Source organism: Piliocolobus tephrosceles, chromosome 1, assembly GCF_002776525.5.
Source record: "Piliocolobus tephrosceles isolate RC106 chromosome 1, ASM277652v3, whole genome shotgun sequence".
In the NCBI taxonomy this organism is placed as follows: domain Eukaryota; kingdom Metazoa; phylum Chordata; class Mammalia; order Primates; family Cercopithecidae; genus Piliocolobus; species Piliocolobus tephrosceles.
The window spans coordinates 45,684,983-45,707,789 of record NC_045434.1 but is presented as its reverse complement, the minus strand read 5'-3'; positions in this window follow the sequence as shown (position 1 = coordinate 45,707,789).

The window sequence follows — 22,807 nt, the reverse complement described above, 5'->3', positions numbered from 1 at the left end:
TATTTAATATTCTATCTGCAGTTAATGAAATATATAAATTCTAAACTCCCACTAAACCTACTGAAGACAAATTCTAGAATTATTAATAATTCACGTGGCCACATTTAGTGACAAGTGTAGGTCAAATAGTTTAGTAGGTTGTGTTTAGTCAGATGGAAGAACTGGCAGATGGATACTAGAAAATAGCTTTCAATTCCTGCCATATGTTGTATCATATTAATAAATTTTACCTTGATCCTCTTTTGCCTTTTGAGAAAAATCATAATTGTTTATTATTTGGTTTGCTGATATTTTATTTTGTGTTATTCAATTAATGTTAAGTGAAACAAATTTATTTTTCTTTCTTGTTCTATCCTTAACTGATGTTCTTATTAACATTTATATCTGAAAACAAAATAGATTGTAGACATTTCCTTTCCCTGCCTCTCACTTTTATTCCACCCCCTCTCCCTTTTTTCTTTCTCTGGGTTTCACATTTTTTGAAGACATTGTAGAATACACCTTAAAAATCATCCAGGTTTTGGTACATGAATATTTTAAATTGTTTTATCATTATTTATATTAATAAATAAATTCAGAGCTTCTATCAACTTATTCAAAAGACAGCTTATAATTATAAATAATGCCTTCGTGCCATCTCTCTCGAACACTGCTTTTTCTTTCTTCACATTCCGTCTTTCCATCATCTCTCTCTCTCATTGTCATTTCTCTTTTTCTTTTAATACCAAATCTGTAATTGTGTCCATTTCCATGTTTTTCAAATGTGATTGCTTATCGGAATCACTTGAGAAGATGCAAAGAATTCTGAGGACTGGGTTTATCCTTCAGAGATTCTGATTTGATCGCTATGGAATATGATCTTGGCATAAGATGTTTTGAAAAGCTACCCACGTGATTCTAATGTGTATAGCATGCTTGAGAAAAAAAAAAAAAAATGATGTTTTGTTAATATTTTCCAAGAAAAATTCTGGTTTTGTTAATCTTCTTTATGGTTTCTTGATTTTCCCCATATTAATAAATATTATCGTATTTATTATATCTGTTCATCAAATTCTTTAGATTTGTACCATTTTTCCTTTTCTAATTTCATAAATTAAGATGTTTAGATCATTACTTTTTCGGTCTTGTTTTACTCCATCCTTTTAAGACTATGAATTTCTCTTTTTAGTTTAAATAATGCTTTATATAGTTGAAATATAGTTTAAATATCTAAATATAGCTTAAATAATGCTTTAAACTATATTCCGTATGCGACGTTTTGTTTTCATTCAATTCTAAATTTTTCCCACTTTTCAATTTGGTGCCTTCAGAAATATCTGTGTGTACAAATGCATAAGTTACGCATGTTTTACTTTTAAATATAGAAATATTTTCTGGATTTCTCATTATTCACTTCTAATATATAGTACCTTTTAGAATTTAGATGATGTTTTTAGTATTTGGTTAGGTATTTCTTATGGATTAATACAGGAAAGATAGTTACAAATATATAACTGATGAAAATAATGTATATTAATTCCTTGGTGTAGATTTTGCTATTACAAAATAATATTTATATTCTATATTCTTGCTCTTTTAAATTATAATTTGTTATTTTATTAATAATATAACATCGCTCATTGTGTTTACTTGATACACAACTACGTTTATTAAGAGTATTCTCTGAATCAGTGATTTCATTATACATAGATTATTATATACAATGTATATATTACTTCTTTGCTTTTTATATATGCTTTTCATTACTTAATAATATTTAACCTGATATTAATATTGTTGCATGTGCTTCTGTCTATAATTACATTTTTCATCACTTGTGAAAAGCTATTGAAAATGGTTGTTATATATTTTCTCAATATATGAAAAAAATTCCATTGTATTGACTTCTTTTTCATTTTTGAGATATCTGCTCACATGTTAATTGCCATTCTTAAAAGTGTTCTTTCTCTGTATATTGATTTTAAGGCACCCTTGTATTCTTTTATTTTCTTCAGTTTCACAACATATTGTCATGAATGGCTTCATTTTTATTTCCTTATACAATTTGTGTTGTGAGTTCATGAAGTCTATCAGTTCTAGGAGTCCCAGTTACTTTTTCTCTGAAATATCTTCTACTTTTTCTATTTCTCTTTCTCAATCTTTTTTATGCCTCTTAAGATGTGTTTTATATTATTCATCTCTATTTTTCCTATACTTCATTTTGACTGACTTACTCAATTCTGTCTTCCAGTACAGTTTTGCTCAGGTTTAATAAAGCTTCATTTATTTATCCTATGGCTTTTAAATTACTTTGTCTTTATAAGGTATATTATCCTTTTTTTCAAATGCCATTTTGTCCACAATAATTTTTAAAGTAAATTTTGTTTCCGTAAAACTAAACTGTCTTATGGTTTTAAATATATTTTATATGTAACAAGCTAAATATATTCATTAAAACTCACATCTGATTGCAATTTTGTCACTCATACTTACTTGGTGCATATCTACTCCTTTTTCCTTTTGCTTAGATAACTTGAGAGTTTCAGGGATTGTGATCTTAGCACATTTCCAATTGAATAATTGTAAAGACAAGTGTATCTGCCACACACCGATTGAATTGAAAGTGTGTCTACTCCATCCAACTCCCCACTTCCACATCAACTTCTTCTATCCCATAGCACAGAATTACATTGAGTTTTCTTCTGCCTTTCAGGGATCACAATCATCCTGAAAGTCTTGTCAAAAGATTACATTTGTTCTATTATCCTGTGATACAATTTAAATGCAATAAAACCTAGTGATTCATCATTCTAAAGTACATTACAGGTCACTGTTTTGATAATATCATTCTGGAAAGACGTGAATGGCGGGAATTAATGGATAATTAATTTAAGTTTATTTTAAGGCACATGCATATTAAGATATGTGAGATAAAACCAAAATGTCACAACCTGTAACCTTAGTGAAGATTATGGAAAGGTGTGTTGCTCTACCTTGCAACCTCTAAATCAAGGTTAAGGCAGGTAACTTCATGGCTCTCTGAATATGTTACATACCCATATTAGATAATTTCATGCTGTTTTGACCCATTTGTTGTATAACTCAATAAACAGTAACTTTGTGTCACAAAAGAGGAGATGAATCTAAAAGGAGTCCAGACTAAAATTTCTATCCTTTGGCTTTTATGACTTGTATACACAAGGTTTTTGACATTTACTAAGATATACGTGGAGATTTTTCTGAAACTATGTCACACCTAAATGCAGAATCATAGAAGTGGCTTACAGTCTTGTAGAACAAAGGCATGCCTTACTGGCAGGTTGCAGGAGCAGTTGAGAATACCTCCTCAATTCTTATTGTTTGTGGTGGTCCTAATGACAGTTAATTGGAGTAGGGTTACTCTGCATAAATTATCAATAACTGGAGATTGACTGCTTTCCTAAAGTAAAATAGATCTACTCCTGGATATATCTGAAAGAGAGTGGAGAGGGATATCCTTTCCGTGGAGAAAACTAGGTGCCATAATTCATTGCCCATTTCTTCTTGAAGGAGAAAGGCTCTGAAATAAACTCAATATAAATTTAGAATCATTGTCTAATAGATTATTTTTATATTTAAGGTTTTTGGAATGAGCAAGATTAGTGGATTAATGTCCAGAACTTTTAGAGAAGTAGAGAAAAAATTCACAGAGATTAAACGTTTAAAATATGGGTATTTCAATATACTTTGTAAATGTTCAGTGAATGTTGCTGAATGTAGGGGACTCTTTCAATTATCTGTTGGAGAAGAGGATTGTCATCTTCACTTGTCTCCATAATAAACAACAGATTCATGAAAATTTTAACCAAGGTAGATGAAATGGAGACTATGCATCAGTTCAAAAATAGTCCTGTCATTTCACCTATGCTGTTCTGTGTAATAGCATCACAGTGCAGGAAATTTTCCAGAAGTCATCAACTTTGAGTTCATAAACTCTACAATGGTTATTATATGGACATTGGGGAGCTTTTATTGTATAGTAAGCATCTCTTTTAATTAGATTAAATCATGTTTTTACTCATTATGGGATATGTCTTCCATATAGACATTTTCTCTAATGTCATGTTGATACTATATATAGGATTTGGCAGTGACTACAGATGAGTAGCCTCCACTTGTCACTACCCATTTTCAGATCTCCAGGCTTCATAGAAATTCATATGCTTCCCATAAATCATATTTCTACATAATATAGTCAATTTTATTCTCCATAGCTTTCAAATAAAAACTGCTACAGGTACAATTTATTTTGTCTTATATGCTTGACTAGATCTAGATCACTTATTCTATTGGATCCTTCAGTTCAAAGTCATTTATCATGTGACTTTTGTTAATCATTTTTAGGTTCTTGCTACTAATACTTATTAAACATCAGAACTATTCCTGACAGTGTGCAACATTTATGGAAATCAAAAAAAATTAATTTAATGCACCAAAACCATTAAAATTTGTTTTGGTAAACTATTTTATTAAAAATAATTGAAATACTACATATAAGAGAATTTACAATTGAATTATAATTATTAATATTTGACCACCTACTTTGGTACTATCTATAAATAATAAATTCAATACATTAAAATGAACATTGACTATGATCCACTTAATGTTGTTTTTATACACGGGTGCCAGAATATTCATGGATTTACATGAAGCTTTTATAATGACTAAGATATCCCACTATAGCTTCAATTCACTTTATTTTGTATAAAGAGTTATGCTATTCTATATCACAGATAATGTAGATTTTCATAAGTAACCTAGGTTTTCTAAGAATCAAAAGGTATAGGCAAGCACAGAAAGGATCCATTTATTCAATAGATATTATTAATCACTTAGAATGTTCCCAGATGTAGCAGATTTAATGTGAAACCAATATAACTTCAGCTTCAGATTCTATCACTTTATGTAGTAAGGAATTTAACTTTGCCCAAAGAGAAGTCTAATCTTTGCCCTTGGGTCCTGGGAGGCAATTTCTAAGCCTTTATAATATCTGCCTGTTAAAAGTATCTTTAACCTGAGAGTCTTGGGCCAAGACAGAGAGTCTAACAATGTGACATGTGATTCTTTGCGTCACCTGGGATTAAATCAATCTGGGGAAAAGCTGGAGATTTAGGACAGCCATGTGGAGAGTCAGGCACTTCTATATAACAGAGCTCCACTAATGATTCTGAAACCAAGCCTCAGGTAACCTCCACTGGTTGGCCTGAACATTGTCAAATGTTGTTGCCAGGAAAGTTACTGCTGTGTATGACTCCACAGGGAGAGGACAACTGGAAGCTCCAAAAATGGAGCTTTCCTGAACTCTGCCCCAGCTGTTTCTTCCCTTCACTGATTTTAGTGTGTGGGCTGTCATTGTAATAAACTGTAACTGTGAGTGTAACAGCTTTCAATGGGTTTTGTTAGTCTTTCTACTAAATTACAGAAACTAAGAGGTGTCTTGAAGACCCATAAACTTCTTATTGCATTCAGAAGTGATGGCAGCCTTTGGGACCAACAAACCGCACTTGTCAGAAGTGAACGTGGCCTTGTGGGGACTGTTTCCTGATTTTTCACACTCACACAGAGCCCATCCTACCGGAAGGACCTTCACAAAATGTTCATATGCTTCTAGGTTTTTGTAGAAACGACAAAAATAATATATTTTTACTAAAATTGATTAAAATGTATTTATTTTCTAAATCACCTTGACCTCTGTGGTGCTCTTTATAGAACTGTCCTTAGGAAAGTTTGGAGTCAGTTCAGGTAAATTTGAATGTCAGGATATCGATCTCTCTCTCTCTCTCTACACACACACACACACACACACACACACACACACTTTATACATATACCTCTATATATTTATCCATAAATGTACCTATGTTTTTACTGTGGTTTAATATATTTTGTAGTTGTTCTGTAAAAACAAGTTATTGCTAAACCTCCTGGGATTAAATTGCTCTCATAACACTTCATAACACCTAGTGTGTTGTTTCATTTGGTGTTATATTGTATGTGTATAGCGTCAAAGGTTGTAGCACAGTATATATGTACTGTATGGTACTTAGCACTAGAAATATGGGGAATATATATATATGCCGTATGGTACTTAGCACTGGAAATATGGGAATGATAGAGAATAAACTTGATACAAAGTATTTGGTTATAAGAAGGTGGTATATGAAAAATTCTTCCAATCTTCAGCCTTTTTTGTTTGTTTGTTTGTTTGAGACAGAGTCTCGCTCTGTTCCCCAGGCTGGAGTTCAGTGGTGCAATCTCGGCTAACCACAACCTCTGCCTCCTAGGTCCTGCCTCAGCCTCCTGAATAGCTGGGACTACAGGCGCACACCACCATGCACAGCTATTTTTTGTGTTTTTAATAGAGACGGGGTTTCACTATGTTGGCTAGGCTGGTCTCGAACTCCTGACCTTGTGATCTACCTGCCTTGGCCACCCAAAGTACTGATGTTACAGACGTGAGCCACTGTGCCTGGCCATATTCACTTCACATCAATGTTTAGCCAAAATTGAAATCAAAACAGCAAACTCTAAATTATGCAGTGTATATAATTATAAATATAAATAGTATCTATTATGTTCTTTTTTGCTAGAAAATTAAAAAAAAAAATTTATCAGAATTCCTGCATGTTTAAGGCACAGAACTTTTAGAGTAAATACACTGACTTTATCTGTAACAGCTGAAAATTAAAAAACAGTAATAAGTTGATAGAAATTTTTCCACTTTTAGCAGTAATATTAAAAACTTACATGACATCAACAAAAACTATTCATGAAAGTCAACAAATTATTCTTCATATGACTAATAATAAAAATACATAATGAGACATATAGAAGACTGACAATATTGTCTGTATACAAATTGTCTTACAAAAGCATTTTCATAGGAAAGACAAACAATAATTAGCAAAAATAATGAAAGATATATGTTACATAGGTATTTCAAGAAGATGAAAGACTAAAGTTATTTTTGCTTGTGATAATGATTTTGATATTTGCCAAATTTAAAATTGTCGTGATTTTTTGTTCTAATTGGAAACAAATACATGCTTTAGAACTTAATTTTGTATATGCAATAATGTATTCTTAAATAAGGCATCTCTACTTATGGAAGATTTGGTCTTGACAAAATTTTGGCCCATTCTAGACATTCACTCTAGACTCCCCTACTTAAACTATATTGACTGTGACATGAAGCTCTTAAGGTGCTAATGATCTAATATTAGGTATAACTCTTAACATATACTACGAGAATGTAGTAATCTTGACGATAGCAATTACCTATTACTCTAACTATGAAGATATACTTCTCCTACAGGGATGAGGATTTGTAGGACTGGCATATAACAGCTGTCTAATAAATATATGGTGAATTAGCCAATGTTAGCAGTTCTTTTGTTGACTTCTTTCATACAGTTCTCTAAGAATGTAATTATAAGACTGCAATAGGTTCCAGTCAAAAATGTTGAGGGAAATAATGGTAAAAAAAAAAAAAAAAAAATCTTCAAAATCTAACTATATGCAGGACTAACTTTGAATTTATGTTCTCTGGATTTTAATACTAGACCCTATGCATACTTCCTGTGAAATTCTGGGTAAGTTACTTAATAATTGTACTTAATATGTAGAATTGGGATAATAAAAGCACCTAGTCTGTGGGGTGATTTTCTGCTTTAAATGAAGCAATGAATGTAACAATTTACATTCACATGGTTAAATAACTTGCTGACATTTTGTGCTTCCCTCCTATAATTAGGCTGATGCTGTCTGCTTTTTGTTCTGCAGTATTTTTGATAATTCATTTGTTTTCTTTCTATTGATATTCAATGTATGGAGATGCATCAAAATTCAAGCTTTTCTAAAAATGTATCCTATTGTTAATACACTTGATTACTCTTTCTCAGTATTGAAGTTGTGGTCATGTAAGTTAGGTCTATCAATAGGGTAAAAATGTTGTATAATTGTTAGCCTAATTCCTGTGCTAAGTGGCTTTCTGGTAGAATATCTCTAATGGACTGAGGAATGACAGTTTCTTATCCTGGCTCATTTTCTGTTTCTCTTTCTGAGCAGATAGAAAACAATCCTTGACATTTGTTGTATGAGGTCTTAATAACAACCTTTTCTAAAATCTTGAAGCTCAAGAATACATTCCATTCCGTTCTCTGCCATTCATGTTCCTTTTCAGGTGATTACTGAAAGCTACCCTCTTCTGCTAGAAAGAGAAAAAATAACAATGTAGCAGATGTAGGGTAGGTTTGCAGTGAGGAGTAGGAAAAAAAGGAATCACCGTTCTAAGAATGTTGATTTGTGCATAGAGGTACAAATTCCCAGGTTTCTAGTTTGCAAAACTTTTGCATTTCTAGACAAGCAGAAAAATAATGAAGAAAGGACCTTCCTGGGGCTTCTTATTTTAACAGTGCTACTCTTTCCCTGAGTACACTGCAAATGTTTTGTTTTTTTACTGGTGGTATAACCTGCCACCAAAGAAGAAATGCCTTATATGAAATCATGCAACCCTGAGTTATTAATTCTTAAATCTCAGACTCATGTATACAAACTGAGGTTTTGAACCTCTTCCTTAGCAGCTATACAGGCTAGAATGTTGGTTTACGGTTATATACTCTAAGGGTCACTCCATAAAGAAGTTTGTCCATGTGATATGTAGAAATAGGGAGTCAAGTCATGGGAAAGGGAAGTAAAATAACTCGTACTCACAACACACCAATTGTGTTTCAGACATTATTATAAATTATCCATGCAATTTTTTCATTAAAACTTTGTTATCTTCTAAGGAAAGTATTATTATCTCAAATCTTAATTTAAGGAAGCTAAATAAATTGGTCCAAATTACATAGCTGTAAATAATGCCTAAAACTAAGTAGCTATTGTGCGAAAAGTAGAAATCTAAGTTAAATTAAATCTATAATGGGAAAAGAAAGCAAGAAAATGCATAATAAGGCCAAAAAGGTCTTAAAATAATGCAATATAAGTTGTAGCTTTAATAGGAAGGACTCTTTATATAACTCAGAATAGTGTAAAAGTGTAAACATTTACCATTAATGCTGCCTGCAAAAAAAATACATTTACTTAACTTTAAACTCTATCGCCTATACCTCTCATAAATTATACAATATTTTCAAAGAATTTCATATTCAATTACTACATTTTCAATCAGAGTGTGAAAATGTCTTAGAGATTACAATAGTTTTAAAAGTAGTAATTTTATCATTAATAATACATTAATTTAACAATAATATAATTATTATTGATTTAAACTAGGAACTGTATTAACATACTTTCAATGTTACTCTTTATCTTAGCATCATGTGATTAGTCTCTTTACCAGATCCTTTTAATAATTTCTTTAGTGGAGTCTGATAGTGGTATATTCTCTTAGTTTCATTTTTCTGAAAACACTTGATTTTGCCTTGGTTTTGTAGGATATCTTCCTTGAGTATATAACTTCAATGATTATTGCTGTGATGTCCACACTTTCTTGATAGCCTTCCATTTTCTTCTGATTTCTGTCAAAGCCATCTAGCCAAAAACTACCAGGAATACACCCATAGATGATGAAAATTGGATTTACTACTTGTTTCAATGGAGAAGAACACGCACCGTGAAGAACTGTGAGGCTTTGGAGTCAGAGGATGTTAGACAAAACTTAAAGCATTTAGACTTGTGTAAAGTGGCTTTGTGGAGGAAATAATCCTCTACTCTGGCTTGCAACTGTGAAAAAGCCAGGGTAAATCTATGAATAAGCACCTTAATAAATGCTGACCAGAAAGTGAGAGGAGTGAACCGGGCTAAAGCTGCACTTATTAATGAAAAAGTATATATGAAATAATACAGTAATATCTAAAGTAAGATATAACTATACGCAACATTGCAAAAGCACATAGTAATAAGCAGCAATGATTATAAAATTTTTTTCCAAAATAAGCAATGTTTTCAAACGTATTTGATAGTATGCCAAAAAACCCTAAGAATTAACACAAGAATTCCATGTCTAAAGGAACTGCCCCTAATCTGGGAATAAAATAATTTTATAAATTACTTAAATTTAAAACAATTTTATAATCAAAATAAAATAGAAAAAATTTTTTAATTTCACTCCTTTCCTACTTTATCCATATATCAAAAGAAAATTATTTATCATACTTTCATATGTATGCATTTAGACATACACAAACAAAAGAGTATTCAAATGGGTAAATAGAAAATTTTAATTATAACTTTAACATATATGAAACAATGTATATTTCATATTAACTTTACTGTTTGAAGGAACTACAATACTTTCAAATATAATTTTATACCTTTTGCCCTGTAAACAATGTATATATTAGTGTTTCTCTGTAATTATTATACCTACTATAACAAGCCATTTTTATTAATTTTCACCACTAAGCAAAGTAATAAATAACCTTTTTTTCTTCAGAACAAAAAGAAAACTTGTAAGTATCAATAATTATTTAATTATTTTATTTGTTCATGGGCAAATGTGTATGAGTATACAGGATTGGATGTATATAATTACCCAAAGACACTAAAAGGGTAAATAAAAATCTAAAAAAAAAATAATTTTTTATTTAATGTCCTTGGCTCTAGAAGGAACAAATTTCCCTTACCTCCTTTTCCTTAAAATATTTATTTTAGATAAGTTTTTATTTTTTTCTCTGACCTTTTGAGATCTAAGTGAACTTTTTAAAAAACAAAATAAGCTTCTTGTCAGTTTACAGCACAGGAATCTTTTTCTCAGGGACCTAAGGGTCTTCTTATTGAATTGCAATAAAGGAATACAGAACTTTTGTACCTTATTTTCCATGGGAGATGAGGCACGTAACTTCAGCTTTCATCCAACTTCAAATTGCAAACCTATCTCCTCTCATTAGGTGATGTGAACTTTCGTTTTCCTTTTTTTTTTTTTTTTTGAGACAGTGTCTCTCTGTAGCCCAGGCTGCTGGAGTGCAGTGGTGTGATCTTGGCTCATCACAACCTCTGCCTTGTAAGCTTAGATGGTACTTCCACCTCAGTCTCCTGAGTAGCTGAGACCACAGGCGTAGACTTTTTATTTTTATTTTTTATTTTTTTGCAAAGACTGGGTTTCGCCACGTTGCCCAGGTTGGTCTCCGAATCCAGCTAAAGTGATGCACCTGCCTTGGCCTCCCAAAGTGCTGGGATTACCGGCGTGAGCCAACACAGCTGGCCTCATTTTCCTTTGATAAAGGCAATTAGCAAACACATGTAGCTATTCCAATTACCAGGTGTATTTAGGATGAAATATTTATGCCAAATTGTGTTATTAAGTCCTGTTCCTTGAGCACTAGTTATTTATCTTGAGAACATGTATGAAGTAAGAATACATTGTATATATTTTGCTATATAAAATGGTACGTTTTTGTTGTTCTTTACAGTCTCTTCAGCTGATTGCCTATGATGCACTTCAAATTCTAGTTTAAAGCCTATTCACGAAATGTTTTCTTTCTTTTCTACTTCTGTGGAGAGGTTTTCTGGGCTGAGAGGGAATCTTTTTAAAATTATATTTCCTCAAAAAGGTTGGTGATAAAGACAGGAGGTGGACAGTTCCTGAATTGAGTGAACCTCTTTCGATACAGCAGTCAGGTGGGAGACCCTGAATTACACAACATCTCCCTTCTAGCTTGCCACTCTTTTGTAATAGTGAGGAGAAGAACCACCCACCCCAAATGCAGGATTTTTACAATCAAATAACCGTAGGGAATTGAGGTTCTAAAATTTCATCAGGATGACTTTTGGCTTTGATGGAAAAATGTGGGAAGCCAACAATATTGATGGCAGATCTTTCTCAAAAAAAGCTAATATTACTCTGTCACATTTGGAATGGGTATATGAAAATCCGCTCTTGCAGTAGTCAAAGACGGTTCTTTTGATTTGGATTAATTAGCATATTCTCTAGGGTTCTTAATCAGGATTAATTCAAATCAAATGAATTACTAGTATTTACAGGATAAGTATCATTCTAAGAAGAAAAGAATAAAAATGATGTGTACAGCCAGAAGGAAACGTTTTTGAAAATGAAAGAAGAAATTCAAGAATTAAAGGTAGTTTCTCTCTCAGTGAACCATTCTTCTTTCTCTACTCTCCCTACTCCCTTTGCTTCCCCTGCATCTCTTGGCTCAAAACAACTCCTAAGAAGGAGAAAGTGATGCTTTTAGACGTACAGGACCCTTCATTAGTGGATTCATCTGAAAAAAGGAATGAGAGCACAATATTGTTAGCTGGTAAAGAGGATATAGGAAATGCTGGAACAAGGGAATCTGAAAACCCAGAAGGCTAAGGAGCAATTGAAAAATGGTTTAAAATGAACAAACTAAGGGAATTTTGGAAGTGGAAACTGTTGATACTCATGCTACTTACTCTGCAATTACCTTGGTAATTTTGCACTTTTTTGTGATGATAGACACATACAGGATATTGGCATTTTGGGTCAGCCTTTTTATTATTTCCTGCCTAATATGTCTCCTCTGAAGATTCCATAAAGGTCAGTTCTCGAAGAAACATGTTTTCTTACTTCATTTTAATTCTCTTGTAATCTCATTGAAGTGTGAACTGCTGGGCAATTTAAGGTTACCCTATTCCATACTCCAAGCAGAGTGTCTATGGAACTCTTTCAAAAAAAAAAAAAAAGTCACTAATTTGGTTACTATATAATAAGAGGCATCTTATTCGGCTGCATTGTACCTTATGGAAGAAAAGAGACAGGATAGAGAATGGAAGTTTACACCATGCTGAAAAGGTACACCAGGCTGAAATAACCTGTGTTGCTTTTACCCTATAGAATAATGATACTGGTTTAGTCCAAGATATAGAACCAATAAAAATAGCTTATCGAAAGTACTAGTCGTGGCCATTTGTTAAGCAATATCCTTTGAAAAGATCTCTATTACAAGAAACAAAGCCAATTCTAATAAGAAAACCAAGATTTTTTTTTCATTTGTATACATTTTTCCTTTTATTTTTAGTTGACACATAATAATAGTACATATTTGTGCGAAGAATTTTTTAAAGTGCACTCACACTGTAATACTGTCATACATCCAGTAAAGTTAAAATTAATAAGGATGTTTGATCACTATGTAGAGTCATATATCATAGAAGAATAAATTTGTTCTATTAACTCCTGTATCTCTTAATCCTGCAAATATTCTGAATTCTTGCTTTCCTTGTTGTCTGCAAAGTTTTCTTTATAAAATTATGTTTCCTTTCCCTCCCTCCCTCCCTCTCTTCCTTCCTCCCTTCCTTTCTTCCTCCCTTCCTTCCTTCCTTTCTTCCTTCCTTCCTTCCTTTCTTCCTTCCTTCCTTCCTTCCTTCCTTCCTTCCTTCCTTCCTTCCTTCCTTCCTTCCTTCCTTCCTTCCTTTCCTACCCACCTCTAGCAGATGAATCTAAATTTCCAAATTTGTATTTGCATGAATTATGAAGCAGTGCTCTGGTTGTGGCAAGGGATTCCTCAAAAGTTGTAGGATTCCTAAACTATTTTCTTCAGTGATTTACTGAAAAACATAAAGAAATTTGTTTTACTAGAGTGATTTATAGTAATTCCATATATAAATTATGAACATATTATTGATATTATTGAATCAAAACCTATAGCTGTGCTTCTCAAATGGGAAGGGAGATAATGTGTAAGGAGATCAGGAATATCATTAGTCACCTTTCAGATGTTTTATGCATACAGCTGTAATGGAAGGGTTATCAACATCCAGATAGGAAAATGGGAGCAGGCATTATATTCAGTATGTTCTGAAAAAAAATCTTCCTAGTTGATTCTCACATGCTTCAACTTGGTTAAGAAACAATATTTTACTAGGAAAAGCAAGGGCAACATGAATTTTTATTTCTAGGCTAGATATAATGCAAATATTTACAAGCAACATTGTACATGATATATAATAAATGTCTTTATAAGTAAATAGATCTTGATATATATCCTTGTTAAAGAAATATGTGTAGGATGGCAAGGTTCTTTCTGAACCTAATATGAGTGTTTTCTGCAATGTTTACCATACGAAATTAAGTATATTATGTAGTGTATATGTAATATATAGAAAATTACATTGTACATAAAATTATCCACATCATTACATAATAGGAGCACAATGTGATATCATAGGATATTTTTATCAGAATGGCTTATTATTTATTATAATACATGTATTCAACACTTACAAATTATTTACATTATTTGTAATACAGATTATGCACCTTAAACTATTTCTGGATTTTTTAAAATACTTGGCATCAAAGACATAGACACCACTTCCTTCTACATAATGAGAGAGTAAGCAGTTGTTCTTTATCTATTGAATATAAAATGCACAACTTCTTAGCCAAGTGGCAACAGACTAAAGGTAAGGTAGTAGCAAAGGGAAAACACAATTCTTATTTCTGCTGTGGGTTACTCATTGAGCATCCTAACAAAGCAGCAGTTATCAAATATTTTCCAATATACACACAGTCTTATGTTCAAATTAGACCATTGTAGTGGATTTAGTCATTAATATCTCTACTATCTCTGCTAACTGCTACATCTTTATTCCTGAGACCTGCTGTCTGCTAGGCAATTCTAAAAATATCTGTGCATGCTGTAATGTATTACAATGTTGTATCTGAGTTTTATAATATTTTTTCTCTTGAGTAATATACGTTATTAATGTGGAAACATAAATGCCTTTCTCAAATTTTAGATACTAAAAACGAGGAGATTATATTTTCTTGTTCATATTAACATTCCTGTCAGAGAAGTTTCTACACACAAGTGCAAGGATTCTTTTAAAGCAAATGTGAAATCTGAAAAGCAAATTGGCATGTGCAAGCATGTTTAAGCACATACACATACTACAGAGTGATTTGCTGATTAATTATAAATAGAGAAAAATTTTAAGTATATAATGAGTTTAATACATTTGAAAACAAATTATATCGCTGCATAGTATCCCATGGTGTATATGTGCCACATTTTCTTTATCCAGTCTATTATTGATGGGCATTTGGGTTGGTTCCAACTCTTTGCTATGGTGAACAGTGCTGCAATAAACATACATGTACATGGGTCTTTATAGTGGAATGATTTATAATCCTTTAGGTATATACCCAGTAATGAGATTCCTGGGTCAAATGGTATTTCTGGTTCTAGATCCTTGAGGAATTGTCACATTGTCTTCCACAATGGTTGAACTATTTACACTCCCACCAACAGTGTAAAAATGTTCCTATTTCTCTACATCCTGTTCATCATCTGTTATTTCCTGACTTTTTAATGATCGCCATTCTAACTGATGTGAGATGGTATCTCATTGTGGTTTTGATTTGCATTTCTCTAATGACCAGTGATGATGAGCTTTTTTTCATGTTTGTTGGCTGCAAAAGGATGAGTTAATGTCTTTTGCAGGGACGTGGATGAAGCTGGAAACCATCATTCTCAGCAAACTAACACAGAAACAGAAAACCAAACACCACATGTTCTCACTCATAAGTGAGAATGGAACAATGAGAACACATGGTCACAGGGAGGGGAACATCACACACCAGGGCCTGTCGCGGGGTGGAGGACTAGGGGAGGAATAGCATTAGGAGAAATACCTAATGTAGATGATGGGTTGATAAGTGCAGCAAACCACCATGGCATGTGTTTACCTGCACTTTGTACACATGTATCCCAGAACTTAAAGTAAAATAATAATAATAGTTATTATAATAAATTATATCTAAGCCAATTAATAATATTTAATGAATTTTAAATGAAGCAAACATTTTGCTGGATCCTAAGCAAAACACAAAAATAAACAGACTGGTTGCTGTTCTAAAGTATGTTACATCACACAAGTGCAGAGGACACATAAATCACACATATTCAAGAAAGGAATTTTTAAAATATTAAAAAATGGCATCAAAGAAGCCAAAGTGCTCCTGAAACAAAGACACATGATGCTCAAGTGGATATGTCTTCACAGAACTAATTTTATTTGCTTTGATCCTTGTAAGTGGACAGTCCCAAATCTAAGCCCTATACCATTTTCAGAGAAGCAGCTATTTTGGAAAGTTTTCATCTGTTGGGGATTTTGTTTTGCTCTCCAGCATGTTCAAGGATTGTGCAGCAGGTTTTTTTGATGATGTTCTTACTCACCAAAGAATCCATTCAAATCATACTCCCCATTTTAACAAAATACAGCTTCCAAATACTTTTTAACAAACTCTATTTGTCAGTAACCCTTTCTCTTTAGGTGAAGAAAATGAGAGGTAGAGTACCACCTTGTAAGAAGTCTTAAAAATAAATACAAAATAATTTTATTATGGAAAACATCACCCCCATTTGGTTTCATGTGGGAGGTTATTTCACTACATGTATGTACTTATCTCAACCAAAAGCCTCCTTTTTAGGTAGCCAAAATGATCTATGATCTCTATTTATTGCAATGAAATCAATGGCTATGATCAACGTGTACGATATCTATTTACTAAGATGGAATCAGTGACTATGACCTCTGTTTACTAAGATGGAATCAATGTCTATGATCTCTGTTCACTAAGATAGAATCTGATCATGGCAAGAAGAAGAAATTCTGCAAACTATTACCTCTCTGTTACAGTCATAATCTTTTCCACCTGATGTTACAATGCTCTTGCATGAGAAATCACCATTTCTTAGAGAGAGCCAATGTTGTTTATCACATTCGTTGATGAACAAATACTTTAAGTATGTCAATATTAATTACCTACTTCACAGAATTTGCATTTTATGTAATCTGTGAGTGAAGTGCTCCTCCACCCAATATCCACACCACTTGGTTCTTCAATCTCTTCCAGCCTTTATTTCAAATGCACTTTTTCCAAATGGAGAAATAGCAGATTTTAACTTGTAAAAGTTTTATTTGCAGTTTAAAAAGAACTATATTTCCTAATAACCTATTTGCCACAAAATACTCCATCAGATAAAAGAAACTCCAAATCTCTTTGTGTATGGCATACTTTCTCATTTCTAGCAAATATTTCTGCTTTCATGGAGTAAATGAAAGACATCACAATGCAGGATACACAGCTATTATCCATATTTGAGTCTGTGAAAAAGACTAATATGAGTCATTGTTCTTAGAATATAGCTTTCTACTATTTTTGTCTTCCGTGTGTCTTGCTTTGTGATATCTATGTTACATTAAATAAAAAGAGCTCACAGTTGCACAACAAATAGTTATATTCTCCATGGTTTTCTTCTTACTGTATCCAAATTAATACTTTTATAGGTCGAACAGAAAGAAAATAAATAGAAATATAAAGCAACTTATATTTCTGAATTTTATTATACAATTGCATCACTAGCAAAATATCTGCTTGCTAATATATGAAAAATTATTGTACTTAAGTATAGTTTATAAAATATCAACACATACTTAAAAGGTATTCATTTCTCAAGTAGGGCTTAATATACATAAAACAAAAGAAATCACAACTTAATAATTGCTGAAAAACCTATGCCAGAGTATGAAGTATCATATTCAAAGTTTGTGTAACTATTGGTCACACCTGATACATAGATACTTAAAACATTAATAAAATGAATACAAATATTCAATTTGCCAATATTTGCTGCTAAGTGAAAACATTAAAATTTGTAAAAGGATGCTAGCTATATCCGAGTAACAGTTTAAAAAGCTGATACTGTATCCTGTTCAAGGTTAGACTCCTTACATTGAAGATTATTGATCTTGCATTTATTTCTACTAAAATTAGGATTTGCTATAAAACAGTTTTATTACTATCATAAATTAATTATCCATAAAACTGTAAGTGCTCTACAGTTACGAGAATAGAAGAATGACAGAATTATGTTGGAATTTTAAAAATTTTCTTAAGCTTTTCAAAAGGGAGTTGCATACTAATTTCAGTTAGTTAAATTTTGTTACAAACAAGAAAAAAAATACCTACCCTATCACAAAATATTCATTTTTGTATATTACTTAATTAAAAAATGCTTACAGATACCAGTTGTACAACGTGTTACAGTATGTTATACCAGAACTAAAATGACCTCTATTCAGAGTTGACAACTTTCAGTTAATACCAGGAATGGAAAAAGAACACAATAATTATTATAACCATTATAAATGAAATCTGTAATATGTTATTGGCAGGAAACTTTTTAAGAATCCAAACTATTTAAGGATTGTTATTCATATAGAAAAGGAAAATATTGAAAATAACGGATGGAGTCTCTTTTACTTTAGATAATTCAGTAGCATACATTTTAAAATTATTGGCACACTTTTCATCATTATTACTTTCAGAATGTATCTTAGATTGATGGAACGTTGACAATTATAGCATTAGGTAATTAAACAATAATGTATTATTAGACATCAATTTAACAGTATTATGTGCAACAATGGACTTTAACATTATAAAAGTATAATTTATTAAGCAGGTTTATTAGAGATGCATGAGACTTTTTCAGGTTTTTTTCAGCTCTTAGAATAAAATATATTATGATGACAAAAAATAAAATTTCAAAACAAGAAAAGGAAGAATAGTGAAATATTCTTTACTAAATGAAATACTTGAGTTTAGATTTAAAAAGTTTTATCAAAAATTAATGATGTTTAAATTCTTTTCAAGTGCTTATTTATTAGTTATTTGTCTATCTTCTTTGGAGATATGTTTATTCTACCCATTTTTGAATAGGGTTGTTTGTTTTACTGCTGTTGTTGAGTTTAGGAGTTCTCTGTATATTCTGAATATTTCTTATTACATATATGACTTACAAATACGTTCTCCCTTCTGTAAGTTGTCTTTTTATTCTTTATATTGTCTTTCAAAGAATAATTTAAAAAATATATGAAGTCTAATTTGTCTGTTTATTCTTTTGTTAACTGAGCATTTTATGTCACATTCAATAAATCACTGCAAAATCCAATATCATGATGGTTTTTCTCTATGTTGTCTTCTACAAATTTTGTAGTTTTAGATCTTACATATAGGTATTTGATTCATTTTTCACTACTTTTTGTATACAATGTCTGTAAGGGACCAAGTTAAATGATGACTAAATGAGAAGACTGTTTTTTCTATACTGAATGGTCTTGTCAAGTTTGTCAAAAATAATTTGACAGTATATATGAGGGTTTATTTCTGGGCTCTCTATTTTATTCCATTAAGCTGTATATCTATATTTATACAAGTACCATACTATTTTAATTGCTGTAGCTTTGTGATAAATTTTGAAATCATGAAGTGAGAGTCCCCAGCTTTGTCTTTCTTTTTCAGTTCTGTTTTGCCTATTCAAGGTGCTTTGAAAATCCATGTGAATTCCAGAAAGAGTTTTTCTGCTTCTGCAAATAAATAAATAAATAAATAACATGTCATTGGGATATTGAAAGACAATTCACTGAATCTATAGCTTTTTTAAGTAGTATTGACATCTTACCAATATTAAGTCAGCCAGTCTATGAACATTGGACATATTGTTATTTATTTATATCTTCTTTCACTTCTTGTAGCATTGTTTTGCTTTTGTTTTGCAAGTCTTTCATCTCCTTAGTTAATTCTTAAATTTTTATTTTTTTATGCCATTGTAAATAGGATTGTTTGCAATATATTTTTCAGATTGTTCTTTTTTGAAGAAATGTAACTAATTTTTGTGTATTGATTTTGTATCTTGCTACTTTGTTTAGTTCTTTAGCTATAACAGTTTTTTTGTGGAATACTTAAGGTTTCATAATATAAAAAAAATCATATCATCACTGAGCAAAGATAAGCTTAGTCCTTACTTCTCAATTTGACTGCTTTTCAATTTCTTTTCCTTTTTGAATCTCTCTGACTAGAAATTCCAGTACTATGTTGAACAGAAGTGGCTGTATTAGTCCGTTCTGACACTGCTACAAAAATACTACCTGAGACTGGGTAATTTATTTATTTGTTATGTATTTATTTGTTTTTCTCGAGATGGGTTCTTGTTCTGTTGCCAAGGCTGGAGTGCAATGATGGCTCACTGCAAACTCCAGTTCCTGTGTTCAAGCAATTCTCCTGCCTCAGCCACCCAAGTAGCTGGGATTACAGGCGGTTACCATCATGCCCATCTACTTTTTGGTATTTTTAGTATAGATGGGATTTCACCATGGTGTCAAGGCTGGTCTCAAACTTCTGACCTCGTGATCTGCCCGCCGTGGCCTCCCAAAGTGCTGGGATTACAGGCGTGAGCCACTGCGCCTGGCCGATTGGGTAATTTATAAAAGAAAGAGGTTTAATGGACTCACAGTTCTACATAGTAAGGGAGGCCTCAAGAAACTTACAGTCATCATGGAAGGCCAAAGGAAAGCAAAGACCTTCTTCACATCGTGGCAGAAGAGAGAAGTACAAGCTGGAAAACAGCCATCAGATCACACGAGAACTCACTGTCATGAGAACAGCATGGGGAAAACCACCCCATGATTCAATCACCCCCCTTCCTCAACACGTGGGGATTACAGGTCCCCCCAAGATACATGGGGATTATAATTTGGAAGGAGATTTATGTGGGGACACGGAGCCAAATCATATGAGTGGCAAAAACTGCTATCCTTGCCTTTCTCCTGATCTTAGAGGAAAATGCCTCAGTTTTTCACCACTGAGTATGATCTTGCTCTGAGATTTTCATATATGGCTTTTTCATGGTGAGGTAGTTTCCTTGTATTCCTAGATTTTTTAAATTTTGTTTTTTATCATGAAAGGATGTTACATTTTATTCACGCAATTTTTATGCATTAAGTGAGATGATTGTGTGTATTTTTTCATTCTGTTAATATTATGCATTACATCAACATCACTGATCATCAGAAAAATGTAAGTTAAATGTACAATGAGAGACCACCTCATATTGGTAGGCTGGTATTAAAAAAAATGTGTTGTCAAGGATGTGGAGAATTTGAAACCATTGTGCACTGTAGATGAGATTGTAAAACATCATACAGCTGCTATGGAAAACAATATGACAGTTCCTCAAAATTAAACACAGAATTACCACATCATCCAGTAATATCACTTTTGGGTTTACACTCAGAAGAATTGAAAACAGAGTCTCAAAGTGGTGTTTGTACACCAATATTCACAGCAACATTACTCACAATAGCTAAAACATGGGAGCAACTATGTTCACTGATAGATGAATTAATGAGAAAAATGTGTCATATATACACAATGGAATATTATTCAGCCTTACAAAAAAATATTCAACATATGTTACAATATAGATGGACCTTAAGGACCTTATTCTAAGTGAAATAAGCTGATAATAAAAATACAAATACTGTGTTATTCCACTCATATGAGGTACTTAGAGTGGAAAAATCATAGCAATAGAAAGGAGAACAGTGATTGCCAGGGAAGAGGAGAAGCTGGGAGTGAGTAGTTATTATTTCATTTTTACAAGATGAAAATTGTTATGGACATAGATGGTAATGATGATTGCACCCAGTATATCTGTATTTAATACTACTGAATGGTATAGTTAAAATGGTTCAGATGGTTAACTTATATTACATACATTTTACTGTAATAATTTCTTTAATTCCAAAAAATTTATAGCAACAAATGTGCTTACCAATTTGATATGTAGTTAGACATAATATTTAACTATGTTAAAGATTTCAGGACAACAAATTCACTTGTTTTTTCTTAAATTTTTTGGTCTTTTCTTCTTAGTTTCATTTTATCTTTTATGTTCTCATGTTGAAGTGTTTCAGAATTTAGTCCTTGAACAATTTGTTAATCTACACTGATACCTTAGGTGATTTCATTCAGTCACAAGACTAGAAATATAATACCATCTTATTTTCATGATTCTGAAAATATGTATTCAGCCTTGAGCCCTTGCCTGAATCCAGTCTCATTTATCTAACTATGTACTAAGTAAAACATACTTGAATTTTTAAAAGGCAACTCCCAGCTACATGTTCAAGTGTGAGATCCAAATATGCTTCTTTTCCCATTGCCAAAAATGAAACAACCAAACCAAAATAGAAACAATAATATAATTTCTCATACAGGCTTTGTAATTATAGTTAATGATAGCTCTATTCTGGCATATGCTCAGAATGTAGGCTTTGGCAAAAATTTTTTGTAATACTGTATCCCATGGCCATTATCATTTCCCATGCCATTATCATCTCCCTGAATTTCAGCAAAAACCATCTAACTGCCTTTCTGCTTTTTATTCTTCTACTCTTTATTGTTACTACAGCATCCAGAATGGTCTTGCTATGATGTTAAGTCTTACCTTCTTACTTCAATAGGTATAATTTTCAAACGTCATTCTAGTTTATGCAATCAAAGCCTTTAATACAACATACAAGGCTTTCCATGACTGGCATCTCCCTTATCTTCCTGACATAATATTTCACTACTTGTCACAATTTTTTTCTTTCTGAAATAATGTTTTTTAAAAATCACATTTCTACTTTCTATGTTATTTTATTGGACAAAGGAGTCATTATCTTATCTTTTAATTATACATTATTTTATATGAATGAAGTTCAGTCAAGCTATAATATGCATGAGCAATAACAACAAGTATACATTCAGATTATCTTATCCATTAAGGTGAATTGAGTAATTATTTCATGAACCAGGAATATCTATAAGGCATGAATGTGACTGACACAGGAAAAAACAAATCTATTTTTAAAACTAAAAATTTTTAAAATATGTCTTTTTAAAAATACATATTTTTAAAAAATAGGTATTTCTTGTTGGGGTATTCTACTTATTTGATTCACTATTCAT